The sequence below is a fragment of the Aquarana catesbeiana genome, linkage group LG02, assembly GCF_042186555.1.
Source record: "Aquarana catesbeiana isolate 2022-GZ linkage group LG02, ASM4218655v1, whole genome shotgun sequence".
Classification (NCBI taxonomy): domain Eukaryota; kingdom Metazoa; phylum Chordata; class Amphibia; order Anura; family Ranidae; genus Aquarana; species Aquarana catesbeiana.
The window spans coordinates 730,800,993-730,816,741 of NC_133325.1; positions in this window are offsets into that span (position 1 = coordinate 730,800,993).

Genomic DNA, 15,749 nt, shown 5'->3' on the forward strand with positions numbered 1-15,749 from the left:
TCGATGACCTCGAGAACAGGTCTAGGCGTTATAACTTTAGAATCAGGGGGCTGCCTGAGTCTGAAAAGGATGTGCATGCTGCTGTAAAATCCCTGCTCCAGGGTCTCATCCCAGGCATTCCTGATCACCGTTTGGAATTGGATAGGGCCCACAGAGCCCTGCAACCTCCCCGCTCAGATGGCCTCCCTCGGGATATAATTGTGAAACCACATTTTTATTCAGTGAAGGAGGAGGTCATGAAAAAGTCCAGGCTCTCTGAAGATCTAATGCTAATGGACCATAAAATTCAGGTGTTTGCGGACTTATCACCGTACATGGTACAGAAGAGACGTGCACTTAAACCGCTCCTGCAGATTCTGATGGAAAAAGAAATTACATACCGGTGGTCCTTCCCTCTCCGTTTGAACTTCTCCTACAGAAATAAGAACTATGCTTTTACATCAATTGCCGAAGGGGAACGCCTGTTTCTGCACTTGGGCCTAATTGTGCAGAAACCCCCTAGCACTAAGCCAGCCAGGGGCTCCACACCGTCCTCTAAAAGACCTCCACCAGCTAGCCTGCTGCAACCCACCTGGCTCCAGTCAAGCCACAAGCGATCCAAAGAAAATGTTCCGCCATGACTTACCAGTTGTGTACAGGGCCTTTGGTACTGACCGGGGACTTTTCTCCTCTTTCCGTCCCCAGATTTCTTTTAGGACTTCCGTACATCGCCCCTCACTAGCTGGCCCACTTTTGAAATAATCTCTTCACCAGCCATGTCGAGGAGGGGGATTTAGTCGAAAATCACATCGGACTGGAAGTTACCTAAACCCGGTGGTGTTGGTCATTGCCGTGGGGGAGGGGGGGGGGGTAGTACACACATACGGTCTTCTTTAGATTTCATTCATGTTCGGTTTATTGGATTATACATTGGTGATTATCTTTCTCGCCTTGATCTTTAAGGGCAGGTTTTGAAGTCTCACACATTGTGGGACTCCCAAATAGGTTACGAGAGTTCTAAGTTGCTTTATTTTTATTTTTATTATTTTCTTCTTCTCTGCATATTTGTGGCTCTCGACTGCCCCTCCACGCGGCTGGTGATGGTCACATTGCGGGAGGTGGGAGGGGTGAGACTCACGGGACCCAGGGGGGTTTCCTTCGGCTTTATATTCAGTGCCCAGGAACTCATCCTGATTGATGTCTGTTGATTCTCCTAGGCTCCCAGCCTCATTGACTGGGGTACTGGGCGCCGGACGGGCAAGGTTAGGTACAAACGGTGACTTAAAAGGTTTGCAGTTGCAATCCCTCTTTTTTTTTGGGTCGTTCAGCATATTACTCAGCATAGGTTTTGGAATGGCCTATAGTTATAATTTTTTATCTAGGCGTCGGGGCTCTGGTGGACCCAGCACGCCTCTAGTGGAATCCAGGTTCACAGCAGGTGCACTTGGTTTCTTTTCCGGATCCCCCCTAGCCGGGGTTTCTGGTCCTCTTAGGATTAGGGGATTGAAGTGGCGAGTTCACTTCAACCCAGGGGTGGGAAGGGGGTCGAGGACCCCAAGGTCTACTGTTACCAGGGAATTTATCTGTTTGATATGCATTTATTTCAGATTAATGTAATGTATTTATTTCCCTTCTTCTCTTCTTTCCTTCCTTCCTTCTCTTCCCTTCTCTTTGCTCATCTGAGTACTCCAAGGTTCCGGGCGGGTTCGTGGCCTCCCACCGCAGGTACACATTATTTGGCTCAATGGTTCATCAGGCTGCTTGACTTGATCTCTCTGCTCAACAGTGGTAAGTCAAAGATTCCTCTGGTCCATGGCTGATGCACACAGCTCTTCCCCCTCTCTTAACATCATATCTCACAACACTCAGGGTCTCAACTCCCCCGTAAAACGCAGAAAACTATTCTAATTGTACCACTCCATGAATGCGGATGTCCTACTCATCCAGGAGACCCATTTCCCTTCTACATATAAGCCCACCTTCCTCCACCAACGCTTCCCACAATTTTTCTTAGCTTCCGCAGACAACAAAACTAAAGGGGTAGCTATCTGCTTTGCCAAACACATCAATATCTCACAATCAGAGGTAATAATGGACCCACAGGGCCGGTATATTCTGGTGTCTGGCCATATAGACGGTGAACTCTACACTTTTGTATCCTACTACTCCCCTAATAAGGGACAGAAAACCTTTTTTGAATCACTATTACACAAATTAAAACCCCACCTGCAAGGTATGATCATTGTGGGTGGAGACTCCAACACGGCTTTTGACTTTTCCCTTGATAAGTCTTCTGGGGATAAGACAACACCTAGACGCCCCTCCAGACAGAGCGTCAAGATTGCGAGGTTGCTTCATGAGGCGGGACTGATTGATATCTGGAGAGAGACTAACCTGCATGTGAAGGATTACACCCACTTTTCTGCACCTCATAATTCCTATGCCAGGATAGACCACATTTTTACGCGTTCGGCATGAATCCCACTGGTTAGGAGGTCCAGGATAGTAGATACTCCCTTATCCGACCATTCGATGGTGACACTGTACACAAAGAGGACTGGGGGGCACTGGGGGCCCACCTCGCTGGCGCTTGCAGGAATCCCTACTGAGTGACCCGGTGCAATGTTCCTTATTAGAAGAGGCCATCAAGGAATACTTCCAAATTAACGCGACCAGTGAGGTTTCCCCGGCAACTGTCTGGGCAGCCCACAAGACCGTAATTAGGGGGAAGCTGATACAAATGTCGTCCAAACTTAAGGCAGAACACAGAGTAGACACAATCAGACTGACAGAGGAATTCCATAACTCTGCGAAGGCCCATAAACAAAACCCCACACCTGAATCCTTGGCAAACTTGGATAAGGCCAGAACCCTTCTAAACCTACATCTGACTACAGCAGCAGAAAAGCACCTTAGATGGACGGGGGCTAAACTTTACTCCCAAAAGGACAAAATAGGGTCAAAACTGGCAGTCAAACTGAGCCCCAAACCCCGCTCTTTGGCATTCCCGAAAATTAGGCTACCCTCAGGGGACCTGACCCAGAATCCCGAAAAGATCATGGCAGCTTTCCATCGATTTTATTCAGACCTTTACAAGCCGAAATTCTCATCCCCCCGATGGTCTCAGCATTCTTTCCTGGACTCCCTTACACTACCTACTTTGTCACCTGAACACAGGGAACTCCTGGAGGATCCCTTCTCAAACTCGGAAGTACTAGACACAATTAAAACATTAAAGGTGGGTTCCTCACCAGGTCTTGACGGCTTCTCAAATGGTTACTATAAGAAGTTTGGCTCTTGTCTGGGCACCTATCTGACGAGACTCTTTAATGCACTTAGGGAGGGGACTCACCTCGGTACAGACCTCAACTCAGCGTACATATTGGTTATACCAAAACCGGGCAAAGATACAAGTGAAGTGGGCAACTACCGCCCCATCTCGCTGATAAATAATGACATCAAAATTATGACAAAGATATTGGCAAATAGACTCGCGAGTTTTATCCCTTTATATAGGGATCAGGTGGGATTTATCCCTGGGAGACAGGGCCCAGACCAGATCCATCGGTCCATAGATATTATTTCACTCCTGCAGTCCCAGTGGGACAGGGGACCTCCTCAGAAAGGCTTTCTCCTTTCGATTGACTTAAACAAAGCCTTTGACTCTGTAGACTGGGCGTACCTGTCTGATATCCTGCGGAGATGGGGTTTTGGTGCTCATTTTTTGAACTTAATCAATTCGCTCTACTCTAACCCCTCGGCACAAGTGAGACTGATGGGCAGATACTCATCATCTTTTAATATCAGCAGGGGTACCAGACAGGGATGCCCTCTCTCCCCCCTCCTTTTTGCTATGGCCATCGAAACGCTGGCCATAACGATTAGATCGAATCCCGACATTAAGGGGGTTCTGTGTGGGGGCCAGGAACACAAGTGCACGCTCTATGCCGAAGACCTCCTTCTTTATATTACTTCCCCATTAATCTCTACGCCTATGATCTATAGGATGCTGAAGGAGTTCACGGCGATATCTGGTCTAGAGGTCAATATGAATAAATCCATGGCTTTAAATGTAACAGTACCTAGTGATTCACTTACACACCTCTCTAAGAATTTTGACTTTTCATGGGCCCCAGCCGCACTTCCTTATCTAGGGATAAAACTAACATTGGACATAAATAATCTTTTTAAAGCAAATTACCCGCCTATGATCAATAAATGTAGAGCAGAGTTGACCAAGTGGTCTAGAAGTGGTCTATCCTGGCTAGGTAGGGTGCATGCGGTTAAGGTGACACTCCTCCCACGCCTCTTATACCTTTTTCGTTCTCTTCCAGTTCCCATCAGGAAGCGATTCCTCAGTAAATTTCAGTCTGAAATAATATGCTTTGTTTGGGGTAATAAGGGTTATAGGTGCCCTTCTCGCACTTTATTACGCCTAAAGTCACAGGGTGGACTGGGGTTACCAGATTTGTGGGGTTATTATCAGGCAGCTCAATTATCACAAATGTCGATAATCTACTCTAGGAACCCCAAACCTGATTGGGTTACAATGGAAAGGAAAGCGGTCCCTCTTAACACTATTGATTACCTCTTATGGTCAGACACCAGAAGTAGGCCAGCTATAATGGCCCCCACTCTATCCCACTCGATAGCTTTATGTACCAAACTATACACAAATCACTCCCAGATTTCCCAGCTGAAACCATTGGCCCATCTTTTTCATAACCCAAATTTTCCTCTGGCACTTAATATACAAGCGTTTCGTTGGTGGACAGACAAGGGCCTCTACCGCATAGGTCACTTCCTGTCCTCACAGGGTCCACTTACTCTGGCTCAGTGTAAGAAAAACCTGGATATGCTGGATTTGGAAAGATTCAGATTCATGCAAATTTCTCATTTTTTACACACTATCTGGTCCACCAGGAAGGACCCTCCCTTTATAACACCTTCTGAGCAGTGGTGCGCTGACTCTATGGACCAGAGGGGAGGTATCTCCCTGATTTATGCAGCACTCCAAACAAACTTGGATAAACCATCCTACACTTGGGCCTGGGAGGAGGAGGACACGGGCAGCGCCTGGAACGCCTCTGATTGGTTTCGGGTCTCGATACGCTCCTCTAAAGGTATTTGCAATGTATCATTAATTGAAGCCAGCTTAAAAGTTATGACTAGGTGGTATTATGTCCCTTCTAGACTAGCATTAATATACCCGGGAATGTCCCCGCTTTGCTTTCAAGGATGTGAGCTAGAAGGTTCTATGATTTATATATGGTGGACATGCCCTCGCATCAGATCCTTTTGGAAGAAGATTTTCCGCACCATTAGCTCCTTAACAGGAGAAACTATCACCCCTAATCCTACAATAGCACTACTTAATCAATACATACCTAATCTGACTAAACACTTACAAGTGCTCTCTTTCTTCATACTGGTAGGAGCTACAATTACCATAGCAAAAGCCTGGAAGAAGCCCTCGGTCTCCTTTCAGGCTTGCAGAAGAAAAGTCTCATGGATTATGGCACAAGAGCTTATAGTAGCGAAACTAACCGATAACATTGAGAGATTTAATGCCACTTGGGAACCATGGGCCACGCTTTGTGATATTCTAATCCTCCCTGGTATGGAGAATACGTCACAGAACCTCTCCCCTCCCCACTGATCTTCTCTTTTCTAACTTCACCTTCCTTTTCACACGTTTCCTCTCCTCTCTTTCTGGGCATCCTGCCCGTACCCCAGCTGACAAGTAGTCATTCCTGAAATAGTACTACTGAAGATTGTTTTCTATGCTCGGGCTGGACAGTCGGGAAGATGCTCTCCCCCTCAGGGATACCAGACTCCTACAGTCCAGGGAGTCAGGGCTTAGGTTTTGATCCCCTGGGAGCTCTCCAGACATTCCCACAGTAAGAGCCCATAGGGGTGGGGCGTTTGGGAACCTAGGGGGGACAGAGACGTTATCGCACCGGGAAGTAACAATTTTACTTTCTCTGTGATCACTTTCCGGGAGAGGCACCTCCCGATTGTCTCGACCCTCTACTTGAGTGTCATTGTTGAGTGACTTTTATTTAATTTTTCAAAGTTAACTATGACAAATCTTGTACATTTAAAGTGTATATGTACTTAACTCTCTGCATAGCAATGGCAATGACTGTTAAAGGTTACAGATTTTGTTAGTTTCCTCTATGCTTTGGATTCTTGTCCTTGACTTGTATGCTACTGCTCTTTAATAAACTTTTTTTAAAAATTAAAAAAAAAAAAAAAAAAAAATAGAGCTTTAGTCCTTTTTGAACGTAGGAGGGGTCAATTTTATAGGGGGCAGAAGGAAGAAGGGGTAGAAGAAAAAGAAAGAGAGGTGCCAGTAGGTGGAAATGTTGGCATCAGGGGCAGAAAGTTCTTCCCACAGAAAGTTCTTCTGTATGACTAGTGAAAGTGGCAAGCCCTGTTTTGAATTTTAACAGGAAGGGCAGGCAGCCTATGGTCAAAGAAACGTATGCCTATTTTTTGCTTCTGTGTGCACTTCCCCGCTTTCCCTTGGAGAAAAATTCAAAAGGATAAGTCAAGGACTGAAGGGGGGTTGAAATGAGCCCCACCAAATGTGGTGGCCCCACAAATTCTAGTTGGGTCCCCCTTGCAGCATCCTTCCCAGCTGCCAATATTGTATTGATGTTGTATTGCCATTCCTGCCTACAAAAGAAATGCTGTAAACATTTTTTATAAAATTGAAAATAAATACAAAGTTGGGATGGTGGTAAATTTATGTTAATGTGTGACTAGGCAATTACTGGAGGAAGGGCATTGTTTTCACCAGTCCTTCACCATGTATGATTAAGGGGCACTATTCTCTTTGTTTACACCAGCATGTTATGTCATGGAACAGACTACAGAGGTCAAATGTTTCTGCCAGCTCCAAAAAACAGAATACAATACATTTTTTAAATAGTTAGATTAAGCTGGTAGGGATGATCTTACAAGGAAAGATTAAATAAATACAAAACAAAAACAAATATTTGAAACAAAATTGTTAATATGTAAATAATTAAAAATGTGATGGTGGGTGAGTATCTGGTAATGTGGGACTGCCCAGGAGTTGCAATTAATATTTTTTGTGAGTGATCACATCTATTAGGAGAAAGAGACAGGTGGAGGATGGGGAGGAGGAGTAAGAGGTCGCATTAGCAATGCTTGGCACCTTCCACCTCTATGTGGAAGCCCATGGCTTTAGGATTATTTGGGGGTTATTTTTGAAAGGCAAATCCACTTTGCACTACAAGTGCAATGCAAGTGCACTTCGAAGTGCAGTCGCTGTAAATCCGAGGGATAGATCTGAAATGAGGGGAAGCTCTGCTGTTTTTATCATCCAATCATGTGCAAGCTAAAATGCTGTTTTTATTTTCCTTGTATGTCCCCCTCGGATTTACAGCGACCGCACTTCCAAGTGCACTTGCAGTGCACTTGTAGTGCAAAGTGGATTTGCCTTTCGTAAATAACCCCCTTTGTCTAATTGACCGTAAAATGTCCCCCTTCCATATGATGATGCCTGCTCTTCTCCCTTCATCATGGAAGGGCAAGCAGCCTACGGTTGAAGGTTTTCCCCCTGCAGCTATGACTCCAGTGCCATGTCTATAATGAAATGAATAAATAAAAATCTACACGTGGCTGGCTGCAGAGTGCCTGGGAAGAGAACAATTATGCTGCGAAAGGAGAGGAATTGCAGATGTGCCTAGCCACTGCTGTGTGCTGCTCAACCACTACATCAATAACAAAAATACAGAACATAAAAAATAAAAACTATAAGTATTAAATAAAAAAAGATGGTAAAAACAAACAAAATATATGCAGCATAAAAAGTTTGAATGGGGCTGGCAGGATATAGATATTGGGGGGAAGAGACAAATGGATTGATAATCAAGATCAATAGATACAGTGCCTTGAAAAAAGTATTCATACCACTTGAAATTTTCCACATTTTGTCATGTTACAACCAAAAACGTAAATATATTTTATTGGGATTTTATATGATAGACCAACGCAAAGTGGCACATAATTGTGAAGTGGAAGGAAAATGATATATGGTTTTCAAAATGTTTTACAAATAAATACCTGCAAAGTGTGCCGTGCATTTGTATTCAGCCCCCTTTACTCTGATACCCCTAACTAAAATCTAGTTGAGCCAACTGTCTTCCGAAGTCACCTAATTAGTAACCACCTGTGTGTAATTTAATCTCAGTATAAATACAGTCGTTCTGTGAAGCCCTCAGAGGTTTGTTACAGAACCTCAGTGAACAAACAGCATCGACCAAGGAACACACCAGACAGGTCAGGGATAGAGTTCTGGAGAAGTTTAAAGCAAGGTTAGGTTATAAAAAAATATCCCAAGCTTTGAACATCTCACAGAGCACTGTTCAATCCATCATCCAAAAATGGAAAGAGTATGGCACAACTGCATACCTACCAAGACATGGTCATCTACCTAAGCTGACAAAAACAAGCCGGGCAAGGAGAGCATTACTCAGAGAGGCAGCCAAAAGGCCCATGGTAACTCTGGAGGAGCTGCCGAGATCCACAGCTCAGGTGGGAGAAAAAAGCCATTGTTGAAAGAAAGCCATAAGAAGTCCAGTTTGCAGTTTGTGAGAAGCCATGTAAGGGACACAGCAAACATGTGAAAGAAGGTGCTCTGGTCAGATGAGACCAAAATTTAACTTTTTTTGGCCTAAAAAGCAAAATGCTAGGGCAGCATCATGTTGCAGGGTTGCTTTTCTTCAGCAGGGACAGGGAAGCTAGTCAGAGTTGATGAGAAGATGGATGGAGCCAAATACAGGGCAATCTTAGAAGAAAACCTGTTAGAGTCCGCAAAAGACTTGAGACTGGGGCGGTGGTTCACCGTCCAGCAGGATAACAGCCCTAAACATACAGCCACAGCTACAATTGAATGGTTTAGATCTAAGCATATTCATGTGTTAGAATGGCCCAGTCAAAGTCCAGACCTAAATCCAATTGAGAATCTGTGGCAAGACTTGAAAATTGCTGTTCACTGACACTCTCCATCCAATCTGACAGAGCTTGAGCTATTTTGCAAAGAAGATTGGACAAAAATGTCACTCTCTAGATGTGCAAAGCTGGTAGAGACATCCCCAAAAAGACTTGCAGCTGTAATTGCAGCAAAAGGTGGTTCTACAAAATATTAACTCTTTGTAAAACCATTTATCATTTTCTTTCCACTTCACAATTATGTGCCACGTTGTGTTGGTCTATGACATAAAATCCCACTAAAATACATTTACGTGTTTGGTTGTAACATGACAACATGTCAAAAATTTGAAGGGCTATGAATTTTTTTTCAAGTCACACACTGCTCTGGTGGCCGTCATCACTCCCAGGAGACTTCAATTGGATTTGATTTGGGTTTTGTAAATTTCAAACAGGATTTATTAACCCCATGAACTGAACCTGGGCAGCTGTTCCATGGCCACTTATTACTATACAACTGGTATTTTAACAGGCTAAAACTAGTAATGGTCCAAAAAAGTACTGTCCAAATAAAGTAAAACTGGTGTAGGCAATGCACATTCATGTATTTGTCTTTATATAACAAACAGTAAACAAACCCTCACTGACCTCTTTACCTGTAGACACTGTGGAGCAATGTATCCTCAAAGTCTACAGCAGAAGGCACATTTAGTTTTTTTTTTCACAAGCTCAGCTTCTCCTTCCCCTGTATCAGCATTGACTTAACAGCATTCCAGATTTCTAATCTCTAATGCAAGCACAAAGCAGGATGGAAGAGTGGAGGGCAGAATGTTGAGACCTGATTTAAATGACTTCACTGCTTCTCTTGTGAACTTTGAGGATAAATAGCTTCACAGTGCTTGCAGCTACAGAGGTCAGTGAAGGCTTGTACAATATTGTTGGGTATGTGTATTACCCTGCCCATGTGCACCTTTTCCTTTCAGCTTTTTTGTGTATTGATCAGCTGGCATTGTTGCTTGTAGGATTTGGTACAGACACAATTTGGTGGTCTACAGCGGCCTTAAGCAATGCTGGGTTTCTGGTGTTGATATACAGATAACGGTGCGCTCATTCAAATAAATACATCCTAATAACCAGTATTCTTCACATCTAAAACAATAAATATAAAGTGCAATAGTAAAAATAAAAAGGTCCAAAAAGTGATATAAAATCCAAATCCTGTGATGATTCTAAGATGAGTGGATATCCCTCTCATTCACAAATGATAAATCCAATCTGTGCCAAAAAACACTTGATTTGCAATCACCTCCACCATCCACCTCTGTGTGAATTGGCTGCTCACCTTAGGGGAAGACCCTTCAGGTCTATTCAAGCCGTGTGTGTGTGTGTGTGTGTGTGTGTGTGTGTGTGTGTATATATATATATATATATATATATATAGTCAGGTCCATAAATATTGGGACATTGACACAATTCTAATCTTTTTGGCTCTATATACCACGATAATGGATTTGAAATGAAACAAACAAGATGTGCTTTAACTGCAGACTTTCAGCTTTAATTTGAGGGTATTTACATCCAAATCAGGTGAACGGTGTAGGAATTGCAACAGTTTGTATATGTGCATCCCACTTTTTAAGGGACCAAAAGTAATGGGACAGATTAACAATCATCCATCAAACTTTCACTTTTTAATACTTGGTTGCAAATCCTTTGCAGTCAATTTCAGCCTGAAATCTGGAACGCATAGACATCACCAAACGTTGGGTTTCATCCCTGGTGATGCTCTGACAGACCTCTACTGCAACTGTCTTCAGTTCCTGCTTGTTCTTGGGGCATTTTCCCTTCAGTTTTGTCTTTAGCAAGTGAAATGCATACTCAATGAGATTCAGGTCAGGTGATTGACTTGACCATTGCATAACATTCCACTTCTTTCCCTTAAAAAACTCTTTGGTTGCTTTTGCAGTATGATTCGGGTCATTGTCCATCTGCACTGTGAAACGCCATCCAATGAGTTCTGAAGCATTTTGCTGAATATGAGCAGATAATGTTACCAGAAACACTTCAGAATTCATCCTGCTGCTTTTGTCAGCAGTCACATCATCAATAAATACAAGAGAACCAGTTCCATTGGCAGCCATACATGCCCACGCCATGACACTACCACCACCATGCATCACTGATGAGGTGGTATGCTTTGGATCATGAGCATTTCCTTTTCTTTCTCCATACTCTACTCTTCCCATCACTCTGGTACAAGTTGATCTTGGTCTTATCTGTCCATAGGATGTTGTTCTAGAACTGTGAAGGCTTTTTTAGATGTTGTTTGGCAAACTCTAATCTGGCCTTCCTGTTTTTGAGGCTCACCAATGGTTTACATCTTGTGGTGAACCCTCTGTATTCACTTTGGTGAAGTTTTCTCTTGATTGTTGACTTTGACACAGATACACCTACCTCCTGGAGAGTGTTCTTGATCTGGCCAACTGTTGTGAAGGATGTTTTCTTCACCAGGGAAAGAATTCTTCGGTCATGCACCACAGTTGTTTTTCGTGGTCTTTTGGTGTTGCTGAGCTCACCGGTGCATTCTTTCTTTTTAAGGATGTTCCAAACAGTTGATTTGGCCACACCTAATGATTTCTTGAAAAATTTGTTGGTTTTCCTTGCTGTTCACAATATTCAATTTCAAAAGGAAATGTCTCTTGTTCTTCTGCCTCATCTGAATGCACCTTGTACATTTGATAAGTCTCTTTTAGTGTAAAATTCTAGTTTGCAATGAATAATCTTTAGCATAATCTTGCTGGGTTGTTGTATAATGGAAAGTATTTGATGGTTTGCGCAGTGTTTCAGGTCTGCCTTGTTGATACACTATATAAATTGACCTCCCAATCTTTCAGTTGTCTGAGTGGTTTTCCAAACGTGGCATAAGTTGATCAGCAGTTTAATTCATCTATAGTTGCATTTTAGTTATTTTTTGCAATTTTATCAATTTCTGTGGCCTTCCTTTTTGGCATTGATCTCAGGGCCAATCTGATATTTTCCGAAACTGAAGACTCTTCTGTGTACTTGGTCTGAGAAGAAGTGTCCTGGTTATTGATTAATTTTCTACAAAGGTCTTTTGTACTTCTGTATATTCCTTCTATTTTTGCTTTCTGTATCAGTGGTGATCATTTCTCCATGTACATACTGTATATAAGCACTCCAGGCTAACATTTCTTATTGATTTTACAGATCCTCTGGAAAACAGTCCTTGTTTTTCCACATTTGTTTCTTCTTTAATTTTTAAGTCTTCTTCACAAACAATGTGGTAATATTTGTCCTTGAAGTGGAACTTTAGTTAGAAAATTAAGTCCTGATAGATCACTTAAGGCTGGCCCCTTTTGTAGGTATAGCTACAGTCTGGTCCATAAATATTGGGACATCAACACAATTCTAATCTTTTTGGCTATATACACCACCACAATGGATTTGAAATGAAACGAACAAGATGTGCTTTAACTGCATTTGGAATATGTTGCTGTCAACTCTCAATATGAGATCCAAAGAGCTGTCACTATCAGTGAAGCAAGCCATCATTAGGCTGAAAAAACAAAACAAACCCATCAGAGAGATAGCTAAAACATTAGGTGTGGCCAAAAATCCTTAAAAAGAAAGAACGCACCGGTGAGCTCAGCAACACCAAAAGACCCGGAAGACAATGGAAAACAACTGTGGTGGATGACCGAAGAATTCTTTCCCTGGTGAAGAAAACACCCTTCACAACAGTTGGCCAGATCAAGAACACTCTCCAGGAGGTAGGTGTATGTGTGTCAAAGTCAACAATCAAGAGAAGACTTCACCAGAGTAAATACAGAGGGTTCACAACAAGATGTAAACCATTGGTGAGCCTCAAACAGGAAGGCCAGATTAGAGTTTGCCAAACAACATCTAAAAAAGTCTTTACAGTTCTAGAACAACATCCTATGGACAGATGAGACCAAGATCAACTTATACCAGAGTGATGGGGAGAGAAGAGTATGGAAAAGAAAAGGAACTGCTCATGATCCAAAGCATACCACCTCATCAGTGAAGCATGGTGGTGGTAGTGTCATGGCGTGGGCATGTATGGCTGCCAATGGAACTGGTTCTCTTGTATTTATTGATGATGTGACTGCTGACAAAAGCAGCAGGATGAATTCTGAAGTGTTTCGGGCAATATTATCTGCTCATATTCAGCAAAATGCTTCAGAACTCATTGGACGGCGCTTCACAGTGCAGACGGACAATGACCCGAAGCATACTGCGAAAGCAACCAAACCAGTTTTTTAAGGGAAAGAAGTGGAATGTTATGCAATGGCCAATACAATCACCTGACCTGAATCCGACTGAGCATGCATTTCACTTGCTGAAGAAAACTAAAGGGAAAATGCCCCAAGAACAAGCAGGAACTGAAGACAGTTGCAGTAGAGGCCTGGCAGAGCATCACCAGGGATGAAACCCAGCGTCTGGTGATGTCTATGCATTTCAGACTTCAGGCTGTAATTGACTGCAAAGGATTTGCAACCAAGTATTAAAAGTGAAAGTTTGATGGATGATTGTTAATCTGTCCCATTACTTTTGGTCCCTTAAAAAGTGGGAGGCACATATACAAACTGTTGCAATTCCTACACCATTCACCTGATTTGGATGTAAATATCCTCAAATTAAAGCTGAAAGTCTGCAGTTAAAGCACATCTTGTTTGTTTCATTTCAAATCCATTGTGGTGCTGTATAGAGCCAAAAAGATTAGAATTGTGTGGATGTCCCAATATTTATTGACCTGACTGTATGTAAAACATTAAGGCTACTTTCACACTGAGGTGTTTTTCAGGTGCTAAAGGGCTAAAAATAGCTCCTGTAAAGCGCCTGAAAAACGCCTCCCCTGCCACCCCAGTGTGAAAGCCCAGGTGCTTTCACACTGGATCGGTGCGCTTGCAGGACAGGAAAGAAAGTCCTGCAAGCAGCATCTTTGGGGCGTTGCGGGAGCAGTGAATACACCGCTCCTAAAACGCCCCTGCCATTGAAATCGATGGGCAGCGCTGCCGAAGCGCTTTTAACCCTTTTTCGGCTGCCGCTAAAATGACGATAAAGTGCCGCTTTACCGCCGACACCCCCCGCCCCAGTGTGAAAGTGCCGTAAATATAAGTGCCTATGCTGTGTAAAATCCAGTACGCATGCTCAGTTTTTCTCTATTTTCGGGACTGTGCCTGCTATCAGAGACCGTGGAAGTCAATCAGCCAACAGCTTTAAGATTTACTGTTGCTGAAGGGGGGAAAAGCAACAGTATTGACACAGACTTTGCTGAGGGAACACAGATTAGGGAGGGAGAAAAGAAAACCAAGAGAGGCAACAAGACAAACTCTGCTGCCAGGTAGACAAAAAAGAGTTAAAGTTACAAGGATAGAGTTTTTTATCCCATCTCCCTGATATTCTCTCCTTCTCTCTCATGGCAGCTTGTTAACTTCAGCACTGTAAAGCTTCTGTCAGCCTCCCTCTCAATCTGAGCAAAAAACATACAATCAAGGCTCAAAATGTACACATTTGAACTGAAGAAAGTGACCTTCAGTTTTTAAGACCAAGGAGAGGGGGAGAGTTTCCAAAAAGGAAGTAACTGCTCTGGGCTTCTGCGAAATGGTGTCCTCCAGCAAGAAAAAACAGGAGCAATGCTGGATGCAATTTACAACACATATGCTGCGAACACAGGATCAGACATTCCGATGAAATCCTGGGATATTTGTCAGACGAATGTTGGCTCAAGCTTGTCTTGCATACACATGGTCATGCAAATGTTGTCCGAAATTCCAAACGTCAAGAACGCGCTGACATACAACACATCTGACGGCACTATAAAGAAGAAGTTCAATAGCCAGTGAGCCACCCTTTGGGCTCCTTCTGCTAATCTCATGTTTATCTCATGTTAGAAGTTTTGTGAGAGACGATATGTGATTTTCAGCCTCATGCTTTTCAGTTTGTTACTGCTCTTCAGTTTGTGCTTGTGGGTTTGTATCTGGTTTTCAGTGCGTATTTTTATATTACGTATTTGATTTTCAGTGCATTCCTGTCCACTCGTTTCTGATTTTCAGCTCGCTCTTCTCAGGCCTTTCTGATTTTCATTGCATTCTGTTAGTTCGTTCGGACCAGCCGACCGTTTTGAAGCCATGTTGCGGGTACATACTCATCGTACAGTTCGTGCTGTGCAGGGGCTTGGTGTTGGGGTTCTTACTTTGTGCCAAGTCCAGTCCATGAACAGGGCGAGGAGGAGTTCATGGATGAAGAATTGTTTGATCCAGCGTGACCAATTCTTTCATATGCCTTTGTTGTGGGAGATCAGTGAGAATAATCCTGATGATTTCAGGAATTATCTCCAGATGACGGACCCTGTTTTTCACCATCTGGTGACTTTGCTGTCCCCTTATATTATGAAGCAGGACACCTGCATGTGGCAAACCATCCTACCCGAGCAGAGGCTCATCGCCACCTTGTGGTACTTGGCGATGGGGAGAAGTCTGCAGGACATCAAGGTCATGACAGGCACCTCCCCCCAGGCTCTGGGGATCATTATTCCAGAGACCTGTTCTGCCATCATTCAGGTCCTGCAGAAGGACTATATTAGGGTAAGTTTTATCCTTTAACATCACATTTTATGTATTTAAATAAATGTATTTTTAAAATAAATTTGTATTTTAAAATTTACTGCTCGTGTTTCTTTTAGCTGTCTCCTAGGTTCTCCAATGGTTTTTTTTTGGCCATTTTCTTCAATAGTTCCAACGTAATTTCTTTAAAACATGAGA